Consider the following 18,091-nt stretch of genomic DNA (forward strand, 5'->3'; position numbering starts at 1 on the left):
CTGTTCTAGTACGGTCAAGGACGGGACAGGCCACCCCCCTAACAACATCAACCAAGGTTAGTGAGTGGTGGTAACCTTGTGTTGAGCGGTACCGATTGGGCATTAACTGTCAATAGTAAAGAAGAGCTTGATCTACTTCCCGTAAAATCATGCCACACATCTTCATCTATAGGTGGGAATGTTAGAAAATCCACTGGAGGGTCATTAATAGGCACCCTGGATAATTTTCTTGTAAGAGTGTCTTCGACCTTAGCTCGTGACATTGAACTGAAAGAAAAGAGACTATCTATTGATATTTCCTTTGTTAAGAGATCTTCAATAGGAAGTTTGGCTAAGGCCCGGTCACCAGACCTCCAACAGCTTGATATTCATGACATATTTTCTACTTCGGGGGAGGGTGAGAGAAGTCAGATATCACAGCCCGCTGGGTCCTTGGCACTCCCTTTAGTATGTTCCGGTACTTCGTTGGATACAAGACTTATTACTAATGCCAACCATACTTCGAGGAGCTTGCCTTCACCCAACATTAAGACCCGGTCAGCCTGTAATGCTAAAATGGGGACATCTCAAACGCCGGGCTTAGCATCTAAAAGGAAGCGTAATGGGAAACAAGCACAGACAAAGGGGAGGAAAGCAAAAATCAGGAAAGCAACTTTGTCTAATGAGAATCCGACTCCAACCCTTTCCCATAGTTCTACCACATCACAACCAATTAATGAAGGGGACAACTTATCACCAAGCCCTGGGGACGAAGCACCAGCTGAGATGGGTCTGTCCTTCTGGTCAAAGTTGGAACACACTTTTAAGAAGATATGTCTCCCAATATACAACAGATTGGACTCCATAGAAAGTAGACTCGTGTGCCTTGAACTTTCATTTGCCTCAGGACAGGCGAGGGGGGGAAATCGGGTCAGTGGATCAAATAGTATGCAGATGAACATGCCAGGGCAAAGTACAGTAGTCGTTGACCTTACAGCACCCCTAAAGGTGATGATAAAGTTGTCGCCCCTGTTCTTGCTGGGCCTTCAGTGCTCTGTTCCGCACCCCCTCCCTCTAATTTGGTAGTGGCTAAAAAATTAGCACAGAGGGATAGGACTCAGCAAGTAGAAGCTAGTAGATCTGTAACCCAATTCCAAGTATCGACTGATACCCCCTCTGTTCAACCTGTAACTAGTCTACCAAATATATATCTCCCTCCAGAATCAGCCCCCTATGTGGTGGTTCTGGCGGGGATCCCACCACTGAACCAGGGCAAAAGTGAGACGTATATGGAGCTTAAAAATACGTGTATTTTTTGGCTTAATGCTAATCGACCATTGCCAGCCCATGTATGTGCAGAAATTTTGTTTTCTAGAAGAGTGGACTGGGTGGGGAATCGGCCAAAGTCTGTGGCGGGGGATTGTATAATCATTAACTTCAGGGATAGGAGGGCTGTTGAATATATCTGTAACTGGCCCCAAAAAGACTTATCATCCCTAATTCAACCATTATCCTTGGCTTACTTTCCAGCACACTCTATACATAGGGAAATATTTTCAAATGGGTGGACAATGAACAGGGGCACCTAGGGAATACAAGGTTATTTAATAGGTTTGATGCTCTGGCCAGGCTGGAAGATTGCGACTGACAGCAAGCATCTGATAGCTGCCCGAGGGCTAGTACAGTAGCTCTTCTTGAGGATAATGAAGATAAGAGTATAAATCAATTGTCCAATAACACTAGCTTTCAGGGTGGGGTATCTGGCCTTAAGCCAACTGGAACTAGTACAAATGAAGAAAGTGTAGCCTCTACCCAGAAGGGCCGTGAGGTGTTACCCTTGCATGTCCTGAGAGGGAATAAGCCACTGCCATCTGCCGAGCTGAATATATTGTTCCGGCAAGATCTTTTAATTAATGGGACTGAGAACGTCGATAGATCTCCTAATGCGACCCTCTTGAGATCATTAATATCATGGAACTTGGCGGGTGTGGGGCTGAAACAAGCTTCGCCAGACTGGTCGGATTTTATTGATAAGTTTTACATTTGTCTTTTCCAAGAGACCTGGTCTGTGCATTCTGTATTTAGGCTGGTCTATCTTAATGTTTATGTCCCGGCTGTGAAAAGGCAAAAGGGTTGTCCAGTGGGAGGATTGGTGATTTGGGTTAAGCGGAACTTAAATTGCAATATCCAGCTTCTTCCTGTCTTAAATTGTGACATTCTCGCAGTGAGACTTTGCTTTCCATCTGGCACCAGCATTGACATTTTCAATGTCTATGCTAAGGGCCTACCAGGAGGGAAAAAGTCTGAGGTAGTAACAGCTCTGGAAGCTCTAATTGAGACCCTGCCAACTAATACATTGCCCTTGATAGCGGGAGATTTTACCACGACCTTTGAGCCGCTAGGGCATGATGATCTGAGCCTAACGGAGGAGGAATACTCAAGATGGGGGGTTCCTTAACTCGAGCTGAAACCCATAAGTAAATGGACAGAGGCCGCAATACAGCTGAAGGGGCTATGTTTGGGGAATCAGCTAAGGGCCGCTAATGGCCGTACGCCGTCAGATAGGATGGGAAATAGAACATATTATAATGGCCTTAGGTCTGGCTGTATATACTACCTGCTTGTCCACCTAAAATTGTGGCATTCCTTTGTGGATATGGAGGTAAAGACCCGCATAGAGAGTGATCACAATCCCCTTACCTCATTGTTTAGACTGGGATCATATGAAGTGGTAGCAGCAACCCAGGGTACATTAGCCCTAGAAACCGCTCTAGCAAATGATAAGCGCCACTTTAAGTGGAGTAAAGTTATCAAGCACCCTGATACCTTGACTGCTATTAAGAACAATGTAAATAAGGTATTGGAAAGTTTGGGGACTGGTGCGACTAATAGGACCATGAACCCAACCTTTATCGAAGCTCATACTAACCTTTTTGCCAAACTTAAAACATATTTTTGTAAGCCGAGCTCAGATAGAAAGAAGTTTAAGAAAAAACCTGAGAACTGGTATTATGCTGCTTGTCGGCAAACACGGGCCGAGCTGGGTCTAGCACTAAAAACTAGAGATCCTAGCAAAGTAAGAGAGGCATGAGGTTGCTACAAGAAAATGCAGTTTGGTGCAAAAAAGGTATGGGAAGAGAGCAAGTGGCAAGAGCTTAAGGAGGCGTGTGTGTCTAAAAACTCGAAATTATTCTGGGACATATTTAAATGGGACAGGGGTGGGTGTCCGGATTGCCCGCAAAATAATGTTGCTCAAAATTTGTGGATTGATTTTATTAAGCCACAATATGCTCGTAGTGACTGTGGTGAGAGTGATGGCATATTTACCCTCACATTTTATAAAGATGCTGCTTTTTGTTTAGGGGATGTTGATAGGGGGGTAGAGCCAGTAACCGGGGGAAGAGCCCCAGGCATGGATTGCGTCCCTGCCAATGTGTTTTGAATTGATAAACAAGGTTGGTGATTATATATTGTCTATCTAGCAAATGCCATAGCTCAAGGGATGGCTGTCCCTCATTCTTGGAAGGGAGCAGAAATCGTGCCTGTATATATAAAAGGGGATAAGTCCCTAGCAGGCAAATACAGGCCTATTAGTCTAATTGATTCAGAAAATCATGGGTCGATTAGTTTTGGGAAAAATTCAGACCTGTATGGATGACAAGAACATCCTGAGCCCACTGCAGGCCGGCTTCTGCCCCAAAACAAGCACTATTGACCAAGTTTTTCAATTTATTACTCTCTACTGGCAGGCGGTGGTTTTGGGAAAGGGGTCTTGGAGGGATTGGAGATGGCCCCAGAGTTGCTGACATTGGTCGTGCGCTTGCATGAGGATAAGTTTGCTCGGGTTCGGTGGAGGCGGCAGGGAGAGGTTACTGAAACCTTCCCCGTTGAGCGTGTCAGGGTTGCGTCATGGCGCCTACCCTGTTCTCGCTCTTCGTGAATGGGGTGGCGGACTACCTTTCCTTGGTCCCCACTGATGCCCCTGTGTTGGCAGGCACTCGTGTCCCAATCCTCATGTTTGCGGACGATACTCTGATTATCTCCAAAACTCAGGCCCTCCAGCGGTTTGGAGATTTTTTCCTTCAGCACGGACTAGAAATAAACACTGCTAAAACAAAATTTATGTCCCTCAACGAACACAAACCTTCCAAATCTTTTAAACCTTTTAGAGGAAGTATATATATGAATAATTGCCTACTAGAGCAGGTTGACGCCTTTACCTACCTGGGGGTCACTTTGCAGAGGGACATGCGCTGGAGTAGCCAACTTAAATTGGCTGCACTAAGGCACCAGCAGCAGTCAGGACTTCTGAAAAGTTTAAAACTTTGATAACCAAACCTATTAGCCCACTTCTTGAGATATATGGAATGAAGGTATTAAGCTCGGCTCTCTATGGCTCTGAACTGTGGGGGTTCAAAAACTTAAGCCGCCTGTCATTGGTGGAAAATGAGTTTTTGCGTAAAGTTACTAGTGTCCCGCGGAGTACTCCACTAACACCACTTTTATGGGACCTTGGTAGAAAAGCAGTTATGGAACTGGCTACTCTATGCCCATTACTGTATTGGCGTAGAATATGGACTACAGCGGAACTTCTGCACTATGCCCGGGTCTAAAGGGCATTATTGAAAAGGATTCCTTCCATAAAATAATCTGGTTGAAGGAAATTAGATCCCTGTTAGTGAGATTGGGAATGAGAGAATTGTGGGACGATCCCTCAAATGCAATGTTTCCCTCTAAAAAAATTCTGAAGGCCAGATATTGGGAGATGATTCATTTAACAACATGCTCAAAAGGCCACTATTCTCATCTCACAGGTCGATTTCTTGAATTCAAGTCTTGTCCAGTGTTAGAAATGTATTGGGACGTTATCGAAAAACTACTTGATCGCAAGCTCTATTTTCAATTTGGAGTAGGTACCCTCCCGACAAGGCTATTTATAGCAAAATGGGTGAGAATAACTGACGATAAATGCCCAGGTGAATGGACCAACAAGAATCTGTGAGTCATATCTTGTTCTTTTGTCCTTTATATATAGCACCTTGACATAAGTGGGTGAAACCAATCTGTCAACTAATTGGTTCCCATAGACATGAAGAGGCAGTGAGAATCTTACGTACAGATCCCAGCCCCCCCATTGCCATAGCCGTAACAAAGTTTCTGAAATGGGCTGGGGTTATTCGCTCGAAACAGTAGTTATTTTAAAGTGAACAGTGCTTTACCCAGACCACCCTAGTTTAGTAAAACTAACGTGAGGAAACCTCCAGGGTTGGACCTCTCTGCCTGAGTGTACATTGAATTAGTCCCCAAATTTGTATAATGAATTATCGAATATTGAGCAGTGATTAATTGTAAAAACTGTAAATTTGACCAATTTTAAAAATGATTTTACTTGGTATTTTTAAACAATCATTATATTCTATAGTAGTCACATGGAGTTTAATTACACTTTAATTATTTATATACATTTATCCTGTCATGAATATTTTATTTTGTTGAAGGTTTTATTAAATGCCTTTATGACTTAACTGTTGAATAAAGTTTATGAATCAAATCGAAACACAACAGGTTTTGAACACATCCCCTTCTCCTCTTCCTCGCAGACCATACACTCACATGGTAAAGATCATTTTTTCTTTGGCCTACAATTTTCCTAGTCATATCACTCACAGTTTGTATGTTGCTCTAGGGGAACTAAGGGCTGTAAATGCAATTGAACTTGTTTTTTTCACAAGAGAATCAAGATGAATCCTCAACTTCTACATACTTTGTTTATACTACTTTGAATCATGAATGGTATTAAGGTATAGTTAGAGGTGGAGAAGAAACATGTATTGGCAGGAGGAAAAGTACAACACTAATGTGTGTTCATTGTTACAGATAATGGCTTGCTGCAATGAGAAACATTCAGCTCATAGACCTGATTGATAAATCTTTAAGGGAAGGTATTTTTAACATAATGCAGTCCCAGTTATTTAATACATTTATCATACAGGCTTCATCTATATTTCAGCACTAGGATGTTACAGAGTTAGAACAAACCACATAGAACTAAAGAAGAACAATTATATAGCGATTGTCAAAAGAATAGCATGTATAATATTAGGAATAATGAACTGAAATGAAAATTATAAAATACTAAAAGACTTTATTCTTGTAGATTTCAATGCCTGTGCAGCGCAGGTCGAGCCCAGCTGTAAGAATAAGCAAAGCGAAAGTGTCTCTGATTCTCATTTTCTTATCCAATTGCCTTTTTCATGGGTCTACTGCTGACCAGGATACCAGCACAACTATCCATTGTGTGGTTGTCAGTGGGATTAGGTCAGAATACATATGAGCAACACACCTGTGAGATTTGGAGTACCAGGTTACTGCATGCCTGACAATCAATTCACCTGCAAAGTGAATGTTTTTGAGTCACAATCAAACACTCCCTGACCAGCTTCTCAGCAACACTCCTGTCTACAAGAAGAAAAACCTCACTCTCTCTTAGGACTTAACTATACCTAAATGACCCTTATCCCATATCTTAATTATTGTTGGTCTAAGACTATTTAGAGGTTGTCTTAGAAATTGTGAGAAATTGGGTTGTGAGAAATTGTTGTTGGTCAACTTGGGCCTGGCCAAGCAACAGCCACAATCCCTTGCAGGGTGAACCACAAAAAGTCACACATTGAACATGTACTTAACCCTGGGTAGCTTGCCACCAAACGTAGTCAGGCTTAACTTGAAAGGCAAAGGATAAAGTATTTATGCAGGACACAAACAACAATAACATGAAACCACGACACAAAATAAATCTTGTTTTTTTTTTTTTTTTTGATGTAGGACTGTTTTTTATGATACTGAAGATGTAGACTCCACTGTTAAAGCTGCATGTAATTCAGACTTAAGGACCGAGAATCGTATTAATCTGGATTGTTCAAAATTCAACATAACTGTTGTTGGAACATTAAACAAGCTTTGTGAGATCATTTAACAGCAATACAATTCTTTTTTTAAGTGGTTTAGAAACGAATCCCTTAGGAATCCTCAAAGCATCAGAACATTTAACTAATACTATACAGCCAAAATTAGTTTGCACTTTAAACAAATAAACAATTGAAACATAAATCATAGTTAATAATGAGATGAAATTGTTGCTCTTGCATTAATAGCCTATCCAAACTGAAATTATCAGTTCTGAAAATGGGATCATCTGCAGAATTACATTTATGTCATAAAAGCAGCTTGTAGAGCTACTTCCAAACAAAGGGCACTGTTCCTTCCATTTCTACGTATGAAATAATGTGCATTCATTTATCTGACCAAAGTGTAAAAGAATCTGAATTACAGCCAAAAATAAAACAATTATATGTTAAGTGCCGTGTAAAAATAAAAGCAGCGTGAATAAATTTGATAAAATGTTACATAACAAAATGAAAGAATGTGACATTTTATTTCAAAAGTACTGTTACAGGTCACTCTGCATTACAATGATCAACTGCAGGGGTAGAAAAGGGAACAGTAAGAACAAGGATCACACACAGAAAGGGATTGAATGCAGGATGTGTGCAGTATTAAAGTGCATGGAAATATTCCTGCTCAGCTGAATGAAGTAGCTTGAGGAATCAGCATTTTAGAATTATTCACCAGAGCGGCAACAGGCTCGAAAACCACACTGCAAATTCTGGCATCCACTCGCTGTATCAGCATGGGGACCATTAATATTGTCACAGTAGTAGAAGTGTTCATCATTTAGAGAAGGGCACGCTGAAACCAATTCCTGTAGTCCAGCTCCAGTCACAATGAGACAACCAGAGAGATTGAGATGTTCCAAATTAGGCAATCCTCCTCCCAAAGTTAATGCCCTGAGACCGTGGTCTGTGATTTGATGACACCCGGACAGGCTAAGAAATTGAAGAACTCTAGCAGTCTTGTGATCTGGCAGTTCACTCCCAGAGCAATTAAAGTCATTTACTTCTGACTGCTTAGTCCTTGTTTTCATTTTGCACAGTGCAGAAGACTCTGGGAGTGACTGTATAGTCCTTAATGTTGATCCAGCACAACAAAACGAATGTCTACAATATGTGAATGGAGCAGATGTACAGCGCTGCTGCCAGCAGATACTAGTCCTTAGCTCAACAATGTCTTTACTGCAACAGCGAGACCCAAAACAACCAAGACCTGGTGGTGAGGATTCCATTACACAAACTCCATCAACACTTCTACTTCTCCATTCAGCAGCATCTTCGATATCAGCTAATTCTTCAGCATCCAACATCCAGATGAAAGGAGAAGAATGGAACCTTCCCAAGTTGGTGGGTATCATCCACTGGTTTTCTTTATACTTTTGCTTCGTCATGTGGTTTTTAGTGATATCAAGCAGACATTCAGAGGATTGCAAAGGATCATCTTGATTTTCCCAGGCTGTCTTCATATTTTTGTCCTGCCCAGACCTTTTCTTGTGAGAGGGCAGAATCCCTAAAGCACTTGACATCTTCTGTAAAGCCACATCAGTGATTTGTTCACAACCTGACAGATCTAGGTGGCGAAGACTCCGACACCCACCAACTGAAGAATCACCTTCAAATGCGGAGTCCAATATATCGGTCTGAGTAAGATCTAAATGTTCCAAGTTAGGGCAAAGTTCCAACCATTTTGCTAGAAACCGCAGAACTAAAAGCCAAAACTAATGTTTTCACAGATGAGCCAACACGCGGGAGTAGGTTATGAATTAAACCATGGAGCAAGTGCTTTTCCCTCTGTGCAACACTAATAGCTGGCACTTCATTCTCTGCACCCTCCGATTCATCAACATCAGCATCTTCATCCCACTCCTGATAAGCACGACTTTCATCTTTTCTGTTGTTCACCCAGTCTTCATCTGGTTCCACCTCAAGTTCACCTGGAGGGCCACTATACCAATCACCACTGGCCCAGTGTACTGGATATATGTGTTTCCAGAGGAATCCAGTTTTAGTCAGTTGAGACCATTTAGTGTTTACTTGACTACAGCGGCATAGATCTCGAGGGCTTAGGTAACTAAAAACAGTCACCATGACCTCCGGAGGAAGCTGATTTATAGACGCGACATTACTTTTCACCTCAGTTTCTTCATCCGTCTTCTCATCCACAGAATACTTAAAAACCTTCTGGAGTTCTTCAGCCTGATTCCAAAGACTAACGTTTTTAACCAGTTCTGCAGTATCCTTGCTCGAGCAATGTTGGGCGATTATTTTCTTTTTAATATCCTTTAATTCGTCATAAGTAAAATATTCCATCAACATAGGTTGAAATACCTCCTCCTCTTCCTTCATATGAGGAAGGAAATCTCTTGTAAATGCTTCCAACCTCTCTTTCAACTGTTTAACATAGTTCAACTGCTCATATTCATTCTTTACATTTCTCAACCCCTTTTCAAAAAGGCTGAGCATTTCAGAGAGCTTGTTATCGGAATGCACGTTGTACATAGTTTGGCTGCGCTGCTGGAGCAGGCCGATGATGTATTCGTTCTCAATCTGTTCATGCATTTTGAATTCCTTGAAGGTGGCATGCAGAGACTGCAGCAGGGCTCGAAAATCATTGTTGTTGGAGAAATTGGTCTTGGACAGCTTATCACAATACAGGCCGACGAGCTGCTTCATCCGCCAGTGCGGCGCAGTGAACACATCCACCTCGTCCGGGCGACACAAAAAAAAAAAAAAAATCTTGTACAGATTTGAAATAATTGAATAAATTCTAATAAATTATTTTACACCAGAATGACAAAAATCCAATCAGTAGAACCAGAGTTATTCCTTTTTATATTTTATCAAATACTAGCACCTAAAAGATCAAAGCACTAACTGTGGACATCAAGTCGTGCTAGACTGGTCCAAAGTTGAAAAATATGTCTGACTGCGATGGAGTGAGATACGAATACAAGACGTTGATTGGGCCTGGTCAGAGCTTACCTACGTTAGGACTTATAGCCATTTGTACAAAAGTCCAGATTGCGATTTCCATGTTGTGAATCTGTAGAAATCACTATTTGGGAATGTCAAAATGGTTTGTATGTAACCTTCAATTCCTCTAATAGCGATTCAAATGGATTCACATGCACAATTTGGAAATCGCAAAATAGGAAAAGTTGCATTCTGGATACAGAATGATGACGTCAGATCAGGAAGTTCACAAAAAAGGATGTGGCTACAACCCAGAAGCCTAGGAAGGTGCTGGAAGTAAGGAGTGCTCCTGGCTTACTACCTGCAGCAGTTTTGGCAATTCCAGGATTACACCATGTTAAAAGTAAATGGGGCTGTGATGGAAAGAGTTATGGGGGTGGCATTGCTGCCCGAAGCAAGGCGCTGCCTGTTGAATGTCTGAGAACCGAATGACTATGACGTGGCACAGACTCAGTGGGCGACCCTTGGGAATAGGATTGCTAAGAGAGACATTGCGCAGTTGTGGGGCTCCCAGCAGCCTCCCACGGTCTTGGCCTGGAAGGAGAACATGGACTGGTGTATGTTCAGAGAGAAGACGGTATATGTGGCACAAGGTAGACCCAAGAAATGGAATACAATTTGAAGCCAGTGGAACTCCTATCATGGGAACATATGAACGCCTCCATTCGTGGAGACCCCTGAGGTTCCCCTCTCCCCCTGATATGACATTCCAAGTATTGTGTAACCGTTATGATCACTGCTATTGTTTCCTCACTGCCCCCCGCCCCCACCTATGTCAACGAAGTCTGTGTTAAATTGTTCTGCGGTCTCCTTCCTCCCTGAACACATGTCGAATGTAATGTTTTATTGCCTTGTGTGTAAGTTCTTTCTTAATAAAAAAAAAATATAACAAAAAAAATAAAAAAGTAAATGGGGAGGGTAATGGTCTGATCACAAAAGAAAATGACCGCCTAAATCAAGAGCTCCGCCGGGAGAGGAGCCTCTGACGGAAGTAATGCTCTCACCTGCATTTTGAGGGCTGACATTTCGATATTTTCTGCATTGGCAACCCCAGTTAAGACGTTTTGCCCGCAGCCTGAAGCTGGAAGAGACCCACTATGGCCCAGTTCGAGGGAGTTGTTCACTGACAAGAAAGCGACATAAGCTGGCCTTTTGTCATCTCAGAAACCTCAGACCTCGCATGCGCTGAGGCCGCTGTTCCAGTGACTGCCACCACCCTTCGGATTTTACCTCCACTGCGGTACTGCTGAGGTCTATATATACAGATATGACCATGACAATCCTAATAGTCATTTGGAAGCCCCGGAGTGAAAAATGCCAGATAAAGACAGGTGACTTAATTTATTTTCTATTCCTTTTATAACCTGAACACACAACCAAAGAGAAATGTAATTATTGATTATACTTATTATTTAATCTAACACTTGGCACACCATGACATGTTTTATGAGTTAATTGACCTCTGTAATACCTTCAATTAACTAGGAGAGATAATAAACAGAATAAAGTGACAGGAATAAATAACTAATTTCAATTCCTGTCAGCAACAGCACCGACTTTCATTAGTCTTATCTCTCAACGTTTCATGTTTTAATAAAATGAAAACTTGAGTCCAACTCACCAGAATAAAAATGAAAAGCTAAATCCCATAATTGTTCAATAGTCTGTGTACTTGCTACTGTTTTTACCGACATTGTTGGGCTACATACTTTTCAAGACGTCATTTTGGAGAAACAGTTCAGAGAATTAAATCACATGCATAGTTTTGATAACTGCCTTTGGTGATTTGCCATAATGAATCATCCATAACAAAGCCTACTACTCTTTGTATGAGTATAAAGTGAGGTGGTGTCGCTCTAAATTATTACTGAGGAGGGAACCGAAAAAAGAGCTCAGTTTATTTATATAACTACGACGGAAAAAATCCCCTCTATATGTAAATCTGTCAAACACAACAGGTCGGCAAAGGTTTTTGTACATAAGAAATGAATTGCAACTGAATAGTGCAAATCACAAGAGATCCTTTTTATGCTTTTGAATTGAGGAAAACATTCAATGTCGAGCAATAAACGCGGGAATAATTCCTCTGTACCACTCCTCTTCGCTGAAATCCTCAAGCAACCAAGCAACAGGCCCACGAAAGGGGTAGGTCCCCCCACAAAAGTGCCACCTCAGAGTGCCACTACCCCTGCACAAGGTGATACAATGAATCACATTCTAGAGGGAATTTCCACTGTCAGTCAACGTCTGGAAGATATGGAAACTAATATATCATCCTTGGCAGCTGAGGCCAAAACGATCAGGACAGAAATTGTGGGATTTCATACGAAAACTGAAGGATTTGATCTGCGACTGACAGCAGTGGAGTGTCGTCTTGATTTAGTGCAAAGCAAAGAGCAAGAACTTCTATTCCTTCACAGCAAGTTAGTTGACTTGGAAGATGGTAGTAGAAGAGATAATGTTCACTTCATTAGTTTTCCGGAGAACATTGAAGGTCAAAACGCTGAATTATTTTAATGTGAAATACCACCGAAGTTAGTTGGTACTACTTTTCATCAGCCATTAGAAATACAGAGAGCTCCTCACACAGGCCCTCTACAAAAAGATCATTCAACTTGACCAAGGCCACTTATTGCTTGTTTCTTGAGGCATGAGCAAGCAAAACAACTACTAACTGCCGCACGCTCGCAAGGTTCATTCTCACATAATGGACATGTCATTCATTTGGCTGCAAATTTCTCTAATGAGACTAATGAGCGACGCAAAGCATTCCTTGCTATCAGACCTCAACTACGATCAATGGATATAAAATGTAGCTTGTTTGAGCCAGCACGCTTTCGTATTACCAAGAATGGAGACTCTAAAGATTTCTATGACCCGGCAGATCTTCAACTATTCATGGATCATATGAAAATACAGGACATGGACACACAATGTACTCCAACTGATCAAGTTGACACAAGCCTGACTCTCTCACCGCAAACACCGGACAACAAAAGGCGTAAAATTAGCAATCCACGACACAGAGGAGGAGACCCTAAAAGATCTGTCTGTGCCCAAGATCAAAAGTCCTCAGCGCAACATACTGTCTTTAACTTTACGCATGAGCAGCATAGGGACAAATCCCATTATCCTCTTAAAGCTGCCTCAGATGTGGATTGACATTATTAGTCTATCAAGATACAGTTGATAACCACTGTTCACTTCACTTATTTAAGCTAAGTTAAGCATTGTGTTCATAACTTACACTCCTATCATTAGGGTAGAATTGATTATTGAGTTACAGGATGTGTAATAAGAAAGTACTCAACCTTCATATAAGTGAATGCTATATTTATTATCCTGCATCATATTATGCTAAATTATATTATATTATAATATGTTATATTATGTCCTATTATAGAATATTGCTAATACACCTTATCTCACCTTTTCCTAATATAATATATGTGTTTATATTTCCTGTTTTCATATAGCTTTGATGCATTATCATAGTTTTCATTTTTAGATTATGTAATTATATACCTTCTTGCATTTGCCGTATTTATTATCCTTTTGTTGTACCTCTCTGCGGTGGTGCCTTAGGGAAAAAAGACCCACGGTTAACAGTTTAGTATCCTTAGTGCTTGACCTATTACACAATAATCTACGCATTTTACTCACATTCCCTTTTATAATCCTATGACATTTAAGAAATGTTCGTATTCTAATACTTTCTGTATAACTGATTGTTCATATCTTCGTTCGGAACCAGGGACCCTTTGTTCCTCTCCCTTTCTCTCTTATATTTTTCCTCATTTTCTTATTCTATTTTTCAGTATATCTTCCCTATTTCTAAATTCTTATAGGACTATTTTTTTTAATTTACTCACATCCATTTGTCCACTTTAGACATGTCCAATTTAACCAACACACACCCCTTTATGTGTATTAACATGGAATGTGCATGGTCTCACACATTACATTAAAGGAAAAAAGTACTCTTATATCTCCAATCAAAACGAGTGGATGTGGCATTAATCCAGATTATCACATCTAGATGCATTGGAATCTGAAAAACTTTGTAGGGACTGGGTGGGCAAGGTGATTCATAGTAGTATACAGAAGGAGGAATCTACAAGCACAGGCCCCATTCGCAAATGTGGAGTAGCAAACCTCATCCCAAAATCTCTTGAAGTCACAATATTAAAGTCATAGACAGACCCTGATGGTCGTTATGTATTTGCCAAGTTGCGCAAAGGAGATACTACATTTGCGTGGGATCAATCTATGCTCCACCTGGAACAAAAAAGTCATTCTTCCTTCATTTGAATCGCTTATTAACAGAAATAGGCGCCTCACAATATCTCAGAGGCCTTGATTGGAATATGGTGAGAGACCCTATTTTAGATAAAACAGGTCCTTTAGACAAAAACAATGCTGTAGATAGAGCATTAATGAATGACATACTGACAGACCACAGATTAATTGACCATTGGCATCTCTCCCATCCATCTGACACTGAATATACATTTTCCTCTCCTACCCATGGTACTTTATCTTGCTTAGATTATTTCTTAGTATCTCAACAAATGATACAATTAGTTAAAGAATCCTGCATTTTAGATGCAGCATTGTCCAATCACTTCCTGGTCTCCTTAGCTTTGGAAGTTGGAATACCTAGACCAGGACGCAAACTTTGGCGCATGAATGTTCAAAAACATAAATCTCCTGAGGGTAAATCCTAATTAAAAACCTACTTTCACGACTATATTTCCAAAAATCAGCGTTCTGTGACCTCAGGTAGAATATTGTGTAACAATTAGCGGTCAATTAATGCATGAGACAGTATTAGCCAATAGACTAAATGTTACACGACAAAAAGAGCTAGAGGAGGAAATACAATCTTACACTTGCTTATATACAACAGCACCAATCCTACAAAATGGTAAATCAATAGAACAAGCCTGAAAGGCATTAAGTAGCCTCTTTACATCCAAGGCAAAATTCGCACTCCAAAGAATGAAGGGAAGACACTATGAACAAGGAGAAAAGGCAGGCAGATTGTTAGCAGCGCAGTTACAACAAAGGGAAGCAGCTATGGCCATCTCAGCTCTTAAATCATCTCAAGATAGTACACTTACCCGGCCACAAGATATAGTAAATGAATGTGCCTCTTTTTACAAATCTCTTTATACACCAGGAACACAAATAATTTCAAAAAGATTCAATGACTTTCTCTCGAAGGAGGATCTCCCCCGCCTTTCTGACGAAGGTAGAGCTTTTCTTGAGGAAGAGATTAACAAAGAGGAAATCTTGCATGCGATATCAAACTCACCATGCCATAAGGCCCAAGGGGAAGATTGTTTCCTTGCTGAATTTTATCGTTGGACTGGGCATAATATTATTGATTCTCTGCATGCTGCATTCTAAGAGGCAGATTGTGACAATTTCTTGGGTCCCCTTTCTAATAAAGCAATAATTGAGGTACTCCCTAAACCCCGAAAGATCCCTTGATTTTGCCAGTTACCACCCTATTTCACTTTTGAATTGCGATATCAAAATATTTGCCAGTATTCTAGCTTTTCGTATCAAGAAAGTATTACCCTCCCTAATATACCCAACCCAAGTGGGATTTGTTCCAGGACGTTCATCCAGGAATCATTTATGTACTTCGGCGCACACACTGTTCTCTGCAAAAAACCTTTCACAAGATGCATTAGCTCTATCATTAGACCCCGAAAAGGCATTTGATTGCATTGAGTGGTATTACCTTTTCAAAATATTGGAACGTTTTGGATTAGGTGATTAGTTTATAACGAAAGTCCGACTACTATATAACAACCCCTCTGCCCAAGTAAATTGTGGAGGTTTCTTATCTGACCCATTTCCAATCCGAAGAGGTACTTGTCAGGGATGCCCTTTAGCCTCACTTCTTTTCCTTTTAGCTATGGAACTTTTCGTGGCCACTATTCGTCAATCAGATGAAATCATGGGTATAGACCTTCCTAAGAGTGAATCCAAACTCTAGTTATATGCTGACAAAATTTTACTTACTCTTCCTAATCTTCCTCTATCCCTACCATCTTTGCTTCAAATTGTAGAGAACTTTTCCTCCTCAGCCTATGAAATAAACTGGGACAAAAGCGAAGCACTACCTACCTCTGATGGGTCTACCAAAGCAGCTATACATGGATTCCCTTTTCATTGGAATTTTTCACACCTTAAGTATCTGGGGTTCCGGCTCAATAAAAGATTTGGAGTTTTTGATTACTGACAATCTGAATCCTTTGATCGCTTTAATGCAGCGTGACTTTGAAAAATGGAAAAGTTTAAATCCCTCTGTGTGGAGCTGGGTTCAAGCTGTTAAAATGGTCATTCTTCCACGTTTTTATACGACCTAGGGATGCTCCCTCTTCACATTTGTTTGTCCACGTTGCGACATACAGACTCCAAGAATAAAACCTTTCTATGGGGTTCAGCAAAACCTTGCATCGCTGTGGCAAATTAGGAGCTCATCATTCTCATGGAGTAATGAGTCTTCCATCAATTGAACATTATACCCTAACATTACAAATCTCTCAATTATCATATATGATGCCAGGGATTTCTGATGTCCCACAATGGGTTCATATAGAACGACACCTATTATCCTTGAGCTCAGGTATTTCTGCTTTATATGGTACAGCACCTAATCGACAGAATCCCCCAAAACAATTTTATCAGCTATAGGCACATCTGGCAACAGGCACATCGCTTATAAGACCTAAGCCCAAATATTCATGAAAAAGCGCCTATTTGGGGTAACACCAGTATTCGCATCAATAGATGAACATTATCCTGGCCCTTATGGAATTCAGCAGGCATACAAACTCTAGATGACATTTTTCATAACACTGATTTTAATTCGTTTACACAAATAAGAGAAGAATTTGGTCTTCCAATGCATCAATCCTTGACATATATCTAGCTTCAACAATGCTTGAAAAAACAACTAGGTCCATCTCCTTGGTTACTTCAAAATTCACAAACAGTATCATGTTTAAATACATGGGGAAAGTGTAAAGGAGTAATTTCTGGTCTCTATAAAATTCTTACAACAGACCTTTATTTTCAGCCTCTATCACATACACTACAATTCAAATGGCAGGTTTACCTTTCAATATCCTACACTACAGAGGAATGGGAAGCGTTGGAGGAAGAACTAGACAAAGGAGCTCGTGAAGCTAGATTAAAATTCTGCCTCTTCAAAATCCTACATGACTGGCACTGGTCTCCGGTCAAACTACAGAAAGCTGGGCTACTCTCCCATACTAATTACTGGAGATGCCTTAATACTAATTGTGACACAACTCACATTATATGTGAATGCCCAATGATACAGTATTTATTGATATATGTGGGTAAAGTCTTGCATTCTACTATGCCATTGCACGTTCCCCTTACATCTACTAATCTTCTTCTTCATGACTTATGACTTTCCCCAAGGATCACTAAACCTCAACATCGTCTTTTTCATACAGCTTTGGCTACAGTGAAAATGTGCATATTACGACACTGGAAATCTGCATCCCCACTTCACCAGAAGAATGGTTGGCAACACATGAAAGAGTAATGAAAGAGTAATTTACAACCTCCAAAACCAAACTGATGCATTGAAATATTTCTTCTGGTCTGATTACCTTTCCTGAATATGAATTGTGATTGAGATATTGATAATAATGTTTCCTTAACAGATACTCATATCCCTTAATCTAATATCATTTTCTTTAGTGTTATTACTGTTACTTATCCTCCCTAATTCCCCTTCCCATTTTCTGGCCCCATTTCCTCTAACTCTATCTCATTTAACCTCATTATACCTTATAATATCTCAAACCCTTTCCTACTTCTATTTTATCTTACTGTATTCCACTACTTATTTAAACTATTCTATTCTAACCTATTCATTAAATAATTCTGATTCCCTTTATTTGATTTCTTCACTATAATGTATTTACTCAAGAATTATAAAGAAATGTATCATACTAAACTTTACTTATAGTTGTAATGGTTTAATTCATGTATTTATTGAATCCGATTGTGATCTACTTCTCACTTATATGCACTTTCCCCTCCCTTCTCTTTCTTTCATATCTCACTCAACTAGTTAACTATTCAATGTTTTAACTATGTAATCAATTATTTATTTATTTGTTTATATATTCTAT

At 40.3% G+C, this 18,091-nt stretch overlaps 1 pseudogene; it reads right to left on the bottom strand.

The window, feature by feature from the left end:
* Window positions 1-7,254: 7,254 nt before the first annotated feature.
* LOC147718749 (F-box/LRR-repeat protein 5 pseudogene) lies at window positions 7,255-9,636 on the bottom strand (annotated as a pseudogene).
* Between the last annotated feature and the right edge of the window lie 8,455 nt (window positions 9,637-18,091).

Source organism: Lissotriton vulgaris, chromosome 4_1 (genome assembly GCF_964263255.1).
Source record: "Lissotriton vulgaris chromosome 4_1, aLisVul1.2, whole genome shotgun sequence".
NCBI lineage: Eukaryota > Metazoa > Chordata > Amphibia > Caudata > Salamandridae > Lissotriton > Lissotriton vulgaris.